This window comes from Arvicola amphibius, chromosome X (assembly GCF_903992535.2).
Source record: "Arvicola amphibius chromosome X, mArvAmp1.2, whole genome shotgun sequence".
NCBI lineage: Eukaryota > Metazoa > Chordata > Mammalia > Rodentia > Cricetidae > Arvicola > Arvicola amphibius.
The window spans coordinates 73,939,489-73,953,940 of record NC_052065.1 but is presented as its reverse complement, the minus strand read 5'-3'; positions in this window follow the sequence as shown (position 1 = coordinate 73,953,940).

Here is a 14,452-nt window from a genome sequence, read left to right as displayed (position 1 = left end):
TTTATGAGGTTTCAGTTACCTTGATAGAGAAACCTTACAAAGACTCCATCAAGAAAGAGAATTACAGACCAATCTCCCTCATAAACATAGATGCAAAAATGCTCAATAAAATGCTGGTAAACCAAATCCAAGAGCACATCAAAAATCATCCACCATGATCAAGTCAGCTTCATTCCAGATATGCAGGCATAGTTCATCTTAAGAAAATCTAACAAAGTAATCCATGACTGAAATAAAAAAGTGATCATCTCATTAGATGCTAAAGAAGCATTCAACAGAATCCAGTACCTCTTCATGATAAAGTCTTGGAGAATTCAGAGATATGTAAAAGGAACATATCTAGACAAAATAAAAGAATATACAGCAAACCAATAGCCAACATCAAATTAAATGGAGAGGAACTCAAAGTGATTCCACTAAAATCAGGAACAAGTCAAGGCCTTCTACTTGCTCCAAATTATTCAACAAGAACTTTAAGTCTTTGAAGAAAGAAATTGAAGAAGATACAAGAAAATGGAAAAATCTCCCATGTTCATGGATACTTAAGATGAACATAGTAAAAATAGCAATCCTACCAAAAGCAATCTATAGATTCAATGCAATACCCATCAAAATCCCAACACAATTCTTCATAGACCTTCAAAGAACCATACTTAACTTCATATAAAAAACAAAAACTAGGATATCCAAAACAATCCTGTACAATAAAGAAATTTCCAGAGGCATCAACATCCCTGACATCAAGCTCTATTGTAGAGATACAGTAATAAAAACAGCTGGCTATTGGCATTAAAACAGATAGGTTGACCAATGGAATTGAGTTAAAGGCCCGGATATTAATCCATATACCAATGAACACCTGATTTTTTACACAGAAGCTAAAACTATACAATGCAAAAAAAAAGCATCTTAACAAATGGTGCTGGCATAACTGATTTCAACATGTAGAAGAATGAAAATAGATCCATATCTATCCCCATACACAAAACTCAAATCCAATTGGATTTAAGACCTCAATATAAATCTGACCACACTGAACCTGATAGAAGAGAAAGTGGGAAGTAGCCTTCAATGATTGGGCAGAGAAGACCACTTTCTAAGTATATTAGCAATTTCAGAGGCACTGAGAGAAACAATAAATAAATGGGAACTCATGAAAATGAGACACTTTCATAAAGCAAAGTACACAGGCAATAATATAAAAAGTAGCCTACTGAATAGGAAAAGATCTTCACCCACCACACATCAGACAGAGGACTGATATCCAAAATATATAAAGAACTCAAGAAATTAGACAACAAAATTCCAAATAATCCAATTAAAAATGAGGTTCAGACTAAGCTGAGAATTCTCAACAGAAGAGTCTCAAATGGCCAAAAGACACTTAAATAAATGTTCAACATCATTAGTCTTCAAGGAAATGCAAATCAAAACAACTCCGAGATGCCATCTGATATCACTCAGAATTGCTAAGATAAAAAAACACCAGTGATAGCTTCTGCTGGAGAGTATTGGAGTAAGGGGTACATTATTTGTAATAGCCAGATTCTAGAAACAACCTAGATATCCCTCAACTGAAGATTGAATAAAGAAAATGTGATACATTTTTGCAATGCAGTACTACTCAGCAGTAAAAGAAAAAAACGATAGCTTGAAATTAGCATGCAAATGGATGGAATTAGAAAAAAAATCCTCAGTGAGGTAACCCAGACCCAGAAAGATGAGCATGGTATGTACTCACTCATAAGTGGATATTAGATGTAAAGCAAAGGATAATGAGCCTATAGTCCATGATAACAGAGAAGCTAAGTAACAAGGTGAAACCTAATAAAAATATAAATAGATCCACCTAGAAATGTGAAATAGATAACATTACCTGACAAAATTAGGACAAGAGAGGTGGGGGAGAAGGGAGAGGAGAAGGAGGAGGGAAGAAGGTGAAAGGAGAACTTGAAGGAACTGAATATACAAGTTGGAGGAAGGACAGTATGGGAACAAGCAAGGAGATATTTTGATTGAGGGAGCCAATATGGATCTAGCAAGAAGCATGGCACTGGAGAAATTACCAGGAATCCACAAGGATTATCCTAGTTAAGACCCTAAGCAATCAGGAGAGGATACCCAAACTGGCCTTACCCTGTAGTCAGATTGATGAATATCTTAAATGTCACCATAGAACCTTCATCCAGTAACGGATGGAAACAGAGGCAGAGACCCGAAGTAGAGCCCTGGGCTCATCTTCCAAAGTCCAGGTGAAGAGTGTGAGGAGTGAGAATATGAGCAAAGAGGTTAAGACCATGATGGGGACACCTACTGAAACAGTTTGCCTGAGCTAATGGTAGTTGACCCACTCAAGCTGGACAGGGAAAGAACCAGTATAAGACCAAACTATACCATATGAATAGTGCTGACATTTGTATGATTGGGGTAGACTCCGGGGTCACTAGCAGAATTTATCCCTACTGCTTTTACTGGTTTTGGGGAACCCATTCTCTTTGGATGGATACCTTGTTCAGCCTAGATATAGTAGGGAGGGCCTTGGACCTTCCCCAAAGCAATGTGCCTTACCCCCTTGGAAGAGTGAAGGGTAAGGTGCATTGGCAGACGGAGGTAATATGAGAAGGGTGAGGAGCAGAACTGGGATTGGTATGTAAAATGAAAATAGCATAGTTTGTTGTCTTCTTAAAAAAATAAAATAAACTTCAAAAGAATTTAAAAGTATGTAAAAATTTGATTTCAGAAAGACTATCAGATATTAAAAAAGTACAAGGCTTTTGACAGTTATAGGATAGAGTTTAGGGTCTCATGCATGACATCTGTGAGCTCTACCACTGAGTTTCTTCCCAGCCCCAAGAGATATGACTGTGATTTTGTTCATTCATAACCTCTCAATTTTATAAGAAATAAGTTGAGCTTCCATAAGATTTAGCAGTCTTCTGAATTCATGTTTATACTTCCTGCCTTTATCAGGTAATCATATCAGAATTCAGAACTGATTCTTGTTTTAAAATAAATATTAACAGAAGAAAAGATTTGATAAAAGAATTGCCAGAATATTTTGCTGTTTTAAGTTAATAAATTTTGCCCACCAAAAACTTATTGTTAGAACATTTGCAATTTAATAGCAATCTAAAACTACTTCTAAAATACTAACAGACTTGTTCATTCAGAGGTTAAAATCAAAGCAATCTAGATTGTATCAGTTCTTTTTAAAGATAAGTTGAGAAGATGGTTTTGTTATTGTTTTATGTTGCTGAAGAAATAAAAGCTTTACTTATTCAAATTTATTTTGCACAACTTTTAAGTTTAATGCTATGTAAACCTTGCTGATAATTGCAATATTCAATTATCATCATAAGCCAAATTTATATATTTTATTTATTGTTGCATTGACCAATCTGTAAGCTACAAACCCAAATAGATTCTATATAAGAATTTAAGTGTCATAATTGACTAATTAAACTTGATGATCAAATTTCCTTTAATGCACATTTCGTTCAATTCAATATTATGACCATAGTGCCTAATAGGTCTACTCATGAATGATAAAAGTTTTGGCATATTAATTAATATATTCCGGAAATTGAGTTATATCTTAAAGTCTAAATTCTGGACAAAAGCACATTCTATAATAAGAACTAAACTGAATGATTATTATTTTCCTTGGGAAAAATATCAGCTAAGTGGGCAGACACCTAAAAGAGAAAACACAGATTTTACTCACTAGAGGGAAAATATTTCATTATTTAATGCAGTTTCTGGATAAATGACATTTAATATACTTTGGTCATTTGATTTAATGTTTTCTTATTTCTTACCAAACAGTGCTTTTTGCACTCTTACAAACTTTCTCTTACGTATGACAACCAAAGGTTAAAAAAGATAACCTAAGCTACAGTGTATGGGCAACATAAATTAGTAAAAAGCCGAAAAGAAATAGTTCAGAAAAATAATAAGGTATAAGTAGAAAAAATTGAGTAGTAAGTTCAAATCTTATTGTATAAAACTCTCAAAGGATTAATAAAAAGATTATAAAGAGAAAGATGATCTTTACTGGGAAGTTTTACAATCATTATTCTATATCATTTTGTCAAAAACATCACTCATAATTTTGGAAATAAAGAATAATTAACAATTGTTAATTGCATCACTGGTTTCAAACTTAACCAGTATCTGTTGTGTTATTAATTCTCAAAGTGTTTAATATCCAAATTATGAGTCTTCTACATAATAGCTTAAAATCATTTAAATAGTGTCAGAACACAGCCTATTTTGTGAAAAACTTTACTAGTTTCTAAAACCCTATCTGCTTTGGTGATTCTACACATCATTGTTATCTCTCACTCAACATATCTACTGATTTTACTGAAAATTCATTCAATGTCAATCTTTAGCTTTTTCATCTATTTTAGTGAATCGTTATAAATTAGAAATGGTCACTTATCACCTGGCCAGGTGTTTCCTGTACAAAAAATTAATTAACAATATATATGCCAAATTTTAAAAACCTTTTATTCTCATATATCAAACCATTCTAAAGAACAACACAAAGGAGTTTTACCTTTTGAATTAAAGTATAAAATTCATATTTGGAACATACAAATTTTTCTCTTGAATTTAATAATTAGAAGAAATGTCAGTCCTAGTCTCTCCACACTAACTCCTGTATGTTCACTGCCTCTCAGTTACCAAAGAGCTTTCTTTGTAAGGTAGTTTGTACTTCTGTTAATAGCACAGCATTATACAGCAAGATTTTCTTTTGTGACTATTTATAATAGAAAACCTCATTGATAGACATAATGCATCTAAACTCTATGGAGACAGAATTAGGGACATTAATACAAACTTGGTAGAATTCTTTTCCTTCAGAATTTGCTCTGACTGTATTCAATGTGTCTGAAAAGCAAATCTAGAGCCTGGCTATTATTAAAATATTATAAAGAAGCTCATTTTTTAACCGAACCTTTGTTTCCATTTTTTGACATAAGGTTAAGACTTTGCCTACTTTTGATTATTTACATGTTCCTGAAGCTCTATCAATGATATTAATCTATGATACTGTTTTTATTCAATTAAAAGTATATACTATGGAGTTATAAAATCATTGTGTTGAAATGAATGGTTGTTTTTTGGTTAAGAGGAAATAATATCAGTTAAGATAGCTTCATATGTCAATGTCTTACTTCCAATGTCCTTTCTGTAAATTGTCTAAGAAAATATTATTAGTTTGTACTTTAGTTTTGATACAATACATGAAAATTATATACAATGGCATGGGGACCATCCACAGCGTCCTGCATATCTCCATCTGGTAGAGATACCCACAATACCCAAAACTTTCACCTTGCCACGAGAGGACTACATGTCCTCTGCACTTCTATGAGTAACGTCATCCATTCCAGATGTAACCCCATCACTTGCCACTTATGGACTACTCTTTGAACATTATGAATGTTCCATAGACTTTCATGTTTTGGAACTAGCACCTGCTAACTGTACAGAAAGCTTAATGTATAAAGAGAAACTGCATCTGACCTTGGTTAAGCTATGAGCTACTTTTTATATCTTATTTGAAACACTAAGTGGCCTTAGAATTGAACTCCAAACACCAATCAGTTCATTCAAAACATTACAAGCTAGAATAAGAACAAATAGAAATGTAAATACTTATAAAGCATAGCAATGGAGGTGGAGAACATATATTCACACCAAAAAACAACCACAAATGATGTAAAAATGATGTAGAAAAGTGCAAACAATATAATTAATCTAGACAAGGTAAAAATTAAATTACATCTTAATGTTTCCTGAAATATACAGCTTTGATGACTCACAAATCAATAATTTCAAAATAATACTTTTAAATATATTAAAAGTACTCAAAGAATATATAATTAAATGTCATAATGAAGGCCATGAAAAGAAAGTTAAATTAAATGAGTATGCAGGTCAGGACATAAAAAGAAAATTTAATAGAGAAAATTATTTTTATTAAGTGAATATGTTGTTTGACACTATTATGTATATATAAAAATATAGTCTCTTCTCATTTTTCACCACAGTCAACCATTCCCATTCCTTAAAATTCCTTTTCCTATATTCACGTCTTTTGTTTTGTTTTATGCCCAATTTCCTGCCCTGAGTTTCTGACCTAACTTCTATTCATGATACATTGCAATCTGAGGTAAAATTAGCCCTATTCTTCCAAAGGGTTTTCCTTCTTTATTAATTATTTTGTCAGTGTTTATTACAATAGAAACCCTAAATATAACAGGAATTTTTCACTGGCATATAGTCAATCAACCAGGAACCACACACTTAAAGAAAAATGATTATCTTTCCCCTAGAAGGTTCAGTCTTCCATACTCCTCAGTGCTGGGGATTCACTCACCCCTTCTCATGCTAAACTGGAATGTAGACTGGCTTGATTTTGTACAGGTCTTGTGAAAGTCACCATAGCTGCTATGAGTCCATGAGTACAGTAGTCATGTCATATCCAAAAGACCTTGTTTTCTGTAGTCCCTGGATATTAAACATTTCTGTTTTACAATGCTATGATAGTCCATGAATTTTTGGAAGGTGGTGTGATATAGATGTCCCATTTGTGGTTGAGCACTCCATTAATACTTATTCTCCCCCATTGTGACAAGTTGCGAGTTTCTACCTTAACACAAAGAAATTTTTCTGATGAGGTCTGATTAATTTAAATTTATGGGCACAGAGAAATAAATTTAGAAATAAGTTTAATCCTAAGTCCATTTAATAAATATGAATAGTTGGTACACCCATAATTCATGAGAACTCAAAAGCCATGGGTTGTTGGCAAGATTTGTTTTATAATGTGTTTTTTTCTCCTGTGAAACAGGCATTAAATTCAATCAAGAAGAAGTGGACTACCCTTTAACATTTGTGTCACTATTACAACTTTGATCCTAATTTGCTATGCTGGTCTTTATTATTGTTCATAAGTTTCACAGTTGGGTAAGACTGTTGATAATTTCCACCCAACAGCTGGAACAGTACCTATCAATAGGATGAGAGGTAGTCATCAGGGAGAAACCTTTCTTGTAAGTATTAAGTTTATTTTTCTATGTGTTAAGACCAATGTGTTATATCTTAACCAGTTGTGTCTTGTTATCACATTCTTACTTGTAACTAAGATCAATAAAAATAGCTTATATTGTTTTGGAGATTTCTCAGATATGATGAACAGAAACTTATAGGAAAATAACCCACAACTGGCACTGAGCTTTTTTTATTTAATATTTTAAAAATTTCCATCTCCTCCCCTCCTCTTCCCCCTTCCCTCCCCTCCCTTCCACCCATATCCCCACTCCCTCCCTCTCCAGGCCAAAGAGCCATCAGGGTTCCCTACACTATGTTAAGTCCAAGGTCCTCCCAACTCCCCCCAGGTCCAAGAAGGTGATCAACCAAACTGAGAAGGCTCACACCGAGCCCATCCATGCCATAGAGTCCAAGCTCATCTCCATTGTCCTTGGTTTCTCAGTCAGCCTTCACCTTCAGCCACATTCAGAGAGTCCGGTTTGGTCAAATGTTCCATGAGTCCCATTCCAACTGGTCTTGGTGATCTCCCATTAATTCTGTCCCACCTTCTCAGTGGGTGAATGCACCCCTCACGATATTGACTTTCTCATGTTCTCCCTCTTTCTGCTCCTCATCAGGACCTTGAGTGCTCACTCCAGTACTCCAATGTGGGGCTCTATATCTATCTCCATCCATCTCCAGGTTCTATGGTGATATGCAAGATATTTATCAGTATGGTTATAGGATCTGGCCTTTTCCGGCTCCCTATCCTCAGCTACCCAAGGAACTAGCTGGGGGCATCTCCATGGATACCTGGGAACCCCTCTAGAGTCAAGTCTATTTACAACCCTAATATGGCTCCCTTAATTAAGATATATGCTTCCCTGCTCCGATATCCAACCTTCCTATATCCCAAGCATCCCATTCCCCCAAGCTCTCCCCATCCTCCCCTTCATGCTTTTCTCTCCCCATATCCCCTTGCCCCCATCTCAACCCACCCCCAAGGTCCCAATTTTTGCCCGGCAATCTTGTCTCCTTCCAATATCTAAGAGGATAACTATATGTTTTTCTTTGGGTTCACCTTCTTATTATCTTCTCAAAGATCACGAATAATAGGCTCGATGTCCTTTAGTTATGGCTAGAAACCGATTATGAGTGAGTACATCCCATATTCATCTTTTTGGGTCTGGGTTACCTCACTTAGAATAGTGTTTTCTATTTCCATACATTTGCATGCAAAATTCAAGATGTCATTGTTTTTTATCGCTGAGTAGTATTCTAATATTTACATATTCCACAGTTTCTTCATCCATTCTTCCACTGAAGGGCATGTAGGTGGTTTACAGGTTCTGGTTATTACAAATAATGCAGCTATGAACATAGTTGAACAAATGCTTTTGTAGTATGATTGGACATCTCTTGGATAAATTCCCAAGAGTGGAATTGTGGGGTCCTGGGGTAGGTTGATCCCGAATTTCCTGAGAAACCGCCACACTGCTTTCCAAAGTCGTTGCACAAGTGTGCATTCCCACAAGCAATGGATGAGTGTACCCCTTACCCTACAACCTCTCCAGCAAAGACTATCATTGGTGTTTTTGATTTTAGCCAATCTGACAGGTGTAAGATGGTATCTCAAAGTTGTTTTGATTTGCATTTCCCTGATAGCTAAGGAGGTTGCGCATGACCTTAAGTGTCTTTTGGCCATTTGAACTTCTTCTGTTGAGAATTCTCTGTTCAGTTCAGAGCCCCATTTTTTAATTTTGTTATTAGCATTTTAAAGTCTATTCTCTTGAGTGCCTTATATATTTTAGAGATCAGACCTTTGTCAGTTGCAGGGTTGGTGAAGATCTTTTCCCAGTCAGAAAGCTGCCTTTTTGTCTTAGTGACAGTGTCCTTTGCTTTATAGAAGCTGCTCAGCTTCAGGAGGTCCCATTTATTCAATGTTGCTCTTAATGTCTGTGCTACTGGGATTATATGTAGGAAAAGGTCTCCTGTGCCCATATGTTGTAGAGTACTTCCGACTTTCTCCTCTATCAGGCTCAGTGTATTCAGATTAATATTGAGGTCTTTAATCCATTTGGACTTGAGTTTTGTGCATGGTGATAGGTATGGATCTACTTTCATTCTTCTATACGATGACATCCAGTTATGCCAGTACCATTTGTTGAAGATGCCCTCTTTCTTCCATTGTGTACTTTTGGCTCCTTTATCAAAAATCAGGTGTTCATAGGTTTGTGGGTTAAGATCCGGGTCTTCTATTCGATTCCATTGGTCGCCTTCTCTGTTTTTATGCCAATACCAAGCTGTTTTCAATACTGTAGTTTTGTAATAGAATTTGAAGTCAGGGATGGTAATGCCTCTAGAAGTTTCTTTATTGTATAAGATTGTTTTGGCTATCCTGGGTTTCTTGTTTTTCCATATAAAGTTGATTATTGTCCTCTCAAGGGCTGTGAAGAATTTTGTTGGGACCTTGATGGGGATTTCATTGAATCTATAGATTGCTTTTGGTAGTATTGCCATTTTTACTATGTTGATCCTCTCAATCCACGAGCAAGGGAGATCCTTCCATTTTCTGGTATCCTCTTCAATTTCTTTCTTAATGACTGAAAGTTCTTGTCAAATAAATCTTTCACTTGCTTGGTTAGTATTACTCCAAGATATTTTATGCCATTTGTGGCTATTGTCAAAATTGATACTTCTCTGATTTCCCTCTCTGCTTCCTTATCATTTGTGTATAGGAGGCATCTGATTTTTTGGAGTTGGTCTTGTATCCTGCCACGTTACTGGAGGAGTATATCAGCTGTAGGAGTTCTTTGGTGAAGTTTTTGTACACTATCATATCATCTGCAAATAACGACAGTTTAACTTCTTCTTTTCCAATTTGATTCCCCTTGATTCCCTTATGTTGTCTTATTGCTATTGCTAGAACTTCAAGCACTATATCGAAGAGATAAGGAGAGCGTGGACAGCCTTGTCGTGTTCCTAAATTTAGTGGGATGGCCTTGAGTTTCTCTCCATTTAATTTTATGTTAGCTGTCGGCTTGCTGTAGATAGTCTTTATTATATTTAGGAATTACCCTTGTGTCCCTAATCTCTCCAAGACCTTTATCATAAAGGGGTGTTGAATTTTGTCAAATGCTTTTTCAGCATCTAATGAAATGATCATATGGTTTTTTTTTCCTTCAGTTTGTTTATATGATGGATTACATTGGTAGATTTTCGTATGTTGAACCAGCCCTGCATCTCTGGGATGAAGCCTAGTTGATCGTATTGGATAATTTTTCTAATGTGTTCTTGGATTAGGTTTGCCAGTATTCTATTGAGAATTTTTGTGTCAATGTTCATGAGTGAGATTGGTCTGTAATCCTCTTTCTTGGTTGAGTCTTTGTGTGGTTTAGGTATCAGGGTAATTGTAGCTTCATAAAAGGAATTTGGCAATGACTGATCTTTTTCTATATTATGAAATACCTTAAGGAGTATAGGTAATACGTCTTCTTGGAAGTTCTGGTAGAATTCTGCATTGAAACCATCTGGTCCTGGGCTCTTTTGGTAGGGAGGTTTTGATCACAGTTTCTAATTATTTGCAACTAATAGGACTATTTAGATTGTTCACCTGGTCCTGGTTTAACTTTTTTATATGGTACTTATCTTAAAAAATGTCCATTTCTTTTACATTTTCCAATTTTGTGACATACAGGCTTTTGTAGTAAGATCTAATGATTCTCTGAATTTCCTCTGTGTCTGTGGTTATGTCCCCCTTTTCCTTTCTGATCTTATTAATTTGTGTTCTCTCTCTGCCATTTCATTAGTTTGGCTAGGGCTTTGTCAATCTTGTTGATTTTCTCCAAGAACCAGATTTTTGTTTCAGTGATTCTTTGGATTGTTTTCTGTGTTTCTATTTTGTTGATTTCTGCCCTCAGTTTGATTATTTCCAGTCTTCTACTCCCCCTGGGTGAATCTGCTTCTTTTTTTTCTAGAGCTTTCAGATGTGCTGTTAAGTCTCCAATGAGTGCTTTCTCCATTTTCTTTAAGTGGGCACTTAGTGCTATGAACTTTCCTCTTTGCACTGCCTTCATTGTGTCCCATAGGTTTGAATATGTTGTGTCTTTGTTTTCATTAAATTCAAGAAAGACTTTAATTTCTTTCTTTATTTCTTCCTTGACCCAGGTGTGGTTCAGTAGTTGACTGTTCAGTTTCCATGAGTTTGTGGGCTTTCTGGGGGTAGCATTGCTATTAAATTCTAATTTTAATCCATGGTGATCTGACAGGACACACGTGGTTACTAATATTTTTTTGTAACTCTAGAAGTTTGCTTTGTTACCAAGTATGTGGTGAATTTTCGAAAAGGTTCCATGAGCCGCAGAAAAGAAGTTATATTCTTTCCTATTTGTGTGGAATCTTCTATAGATGTCTGTTAAGTCCATTTGGTTCATTACCTCCATTAAGTCTTTTAATTCTCTGTTAGGTTTCTGTCTGATTGACCTGTCCATTGGTGAGAGAGGAGTGTTGAAGTCTCCTACTATTAGTGTGTGTGGTTTGATGGCTGCCTTGAGTTCTAGTAATGTTTCTTTTATATAAGTGGGTGCTTTTATATTAGGGGCATAGATATTCAGGATTGAGACTTCATTCTGAAGGATTTTTTTCTGTTATGAGTATAAAATGACCCTTTCCACCTCTTCTGATTGAGTTTAGTTTGAAGTCAACTTTGTTAGAAATCAGTATGGCCACACCCGCTTGTTTCTTAAGTCCATTTGCTTGATAAACCTTTTCCTAACCCTTTACTCTGATTAGGTGTCTGTCTTTGTGGTTGAGGTGTGTTTCTTGTAAACAGCAGAATGTTAGATCCTGTTTTCGTATCCAATCTCTCAGCCTGTGCCTTTTTACAGGTGAATTGAGTCCATTGATATTAAGTGATATTAATGAGCAGTGGTTGTTAACTCCGAACATTTTTTTTTTGTAGTAGAGTTTGTGTGTTTCCTTTCTTCTAGTTGTGCTGGTGAAGGGTCGTTAGATGTCTGAGTTATTCTTGGCCTTGTTGGACTCCTTGATTTGTGATTTTCCCTCTATTACTTTCTGTAAGGCTGGATTTGTGGCTACGTGTTGTTTAAATCTGTTTTTTTTTTTCCTGGAATATCTTGTTTTCTCCATCAATGGTGAATGCAAGCTTTGCTGGGTATAGTAGTCTGGGCTTGCATCAATGTTCCCTTAGTGTCTGTAGCACATCTATCCAAGACCTTCTGGCTTTCATGGTTTCCAGTGAAAAGTCAGGTGTAATTCTGATAAGTTTCCCTTTGTATGTTACTTGACCTTTTTCCTTTGCAGCTCTTAATATCTGTTCTTTATTCTGTATGTTTTGTGTTTTGATTATTATATGGCACGGGGATGCTTTCTTTTGATCCAGTCTATTTGGTGTTCTGTAGGCTTCTTGTAGCTTCATAGAAATATCCTTCTTTAGGTTGGGGAAATTTTCTTCTATAATTTTGTTTAATATATTTTCTGGGCCTTTGAGTTGTAATTCTTCTCCTTCTTCTATACCAATTATTCTTAGGTTTGGTCTTTTCATGGTGTCCCAGATTTCCTGGATGTTTTGTGTTAAGAATTTATTGGATTTGTTTTGTTCTTTAATCTGTGAGTTTATTTCCTCTATAGTATCTTCAGAGTCCGAGATTCTTTCTTCCATCTCTTGTATTCGGTTGGAAATACTTGTCTCTGAAGTTTCTGTTTGTTTACTCAGAATTTCCATTTCTAGTCTTCCCTCAGATTGTGTTTTCTTCATTACCTCCATTTCATTTTTCAGGTCTTGTACTGTTTCCCTTACCTGTTTGATTGCCTTTTCTTGTTTTTCTTGGGTATCTTTGAGAGATTTATTTATTTCTTCTACTTTTTTGTTTGTCATCTCCATTTCTTTATGGAAGTTTTTTTACCTCCTGTTTAAGGTCCTCTATTATTTTCATAAAGTACTGTTTAAGGTCGATTTCTTCTATTTCCTCTGGAGTACGGTATACAATTCTTGTTGTTTCGGGATGCCTGGATTCTGGTGATGTCATGTTGCCTTTTGGGTTGTTCGAGGAGTTCTTGCATTGGCGCCTGCCCATCTCTTTCTTCAAATGGAGCTAGGAGAGACTTGGTGTCTTGGTCCAATCTTTGCTGTGACTGAATCTGGGTTCCTCTCCTCAGTGCTGGAGCAGGAGCTGTTCCTTGCAGCACAATCTGAAGGAGCCAACACTCCCTTGCCAGAATCCTCAGACCTGCCTGTCCAGATGGAAGTCCACAGCACTGAATCCTTGTATTAAGAATTTGTTGGATTTATTTTGTTCTTTAATCTGTGAGTTTATTTCCTCTATAGTATCTTCAGAGTTCGAGATTCTTTCTTCCATCTCTTGTATTCTGTTGGTAATACTTGTCTCTGTAGTTTCTGTTTGTTTACTCAGAATTTACGTTTCCAGTCTTCCCTCGGATTGTGTTTTCTTCATTACCTCCATTTCATTTTTCAGGTCTTGTACTGTTTTCCTTACCTGTTTGATTGCTTTTTCTTGTTTTTCTTGTTTTTCTAGGGTATCTTTGAGAGATTTATTTATTTCATCTACCTTTTTGTTTGTCATCTCCATTTCTTTATGGCAGTTTTTTGCCTCCTGTTTAAGGTCCTCTATTATTTTCTTAAAGTACTCTTTAAGGTCGATTTCTTCTTTTTCTTCTGCAGTAGGGTGTTCAATTCTTGTTGTTTCGGGATGCCTGGATTCTGGTGATGTCTGACTGAATCTGGTTGAATCTCCTCAGTGCCAGAGCAGGAGCTATTCCTTGCAGCACAATCTGAAGGAGCCCGCACTCCCTTGCCGGGATCCTCAGACCTGCCTGGAGGGTAGCCTCTCACCCCTCTGGGTAGGTGTCCTTGGTACAGGGTCAGGACACTTGAATACGCTAGGGAAGGCTGTCCAGATGGGACTCCACAGCACTGAATCAGGGATTCCTGGTAGCCGAGGGACCCCTCTCACTTGTGTCTTCTGGTATTAGGATCCAGTGTCTTTGCTCCCAGATTTGTCCTCCTGTCCTAATATCCTGTGTCTTTGCTGGCCAGGTAGTTCACAGAGGGCCTACCTTGCTGCAGGCAGGCTATTGAAACAAAGAAACTCCTGCCCGCCACTTGCACTCCCTACGCAGTCCCAGCGCCATGATCGGGCTGAGCTGGAGATGTTATGGACCCAAAGAGTGGAGGAAGAAGGGACGATTTTTCTGGGTGCATGCTGTGTGGGGTAGGAAGAGAGAGGCGGTAGCCAGGGAGACTAGCCCCAGCCTGGACACTAGCCCCAGCTGGAAGACTAGGAAGTGTAGGGGGTCAGGGAGTGGCTGTGCTCTGTCTCCCAGGCTACTGCCGAGGGGTCAGGAAGTCACTCACCTCCAAGATGTGTCT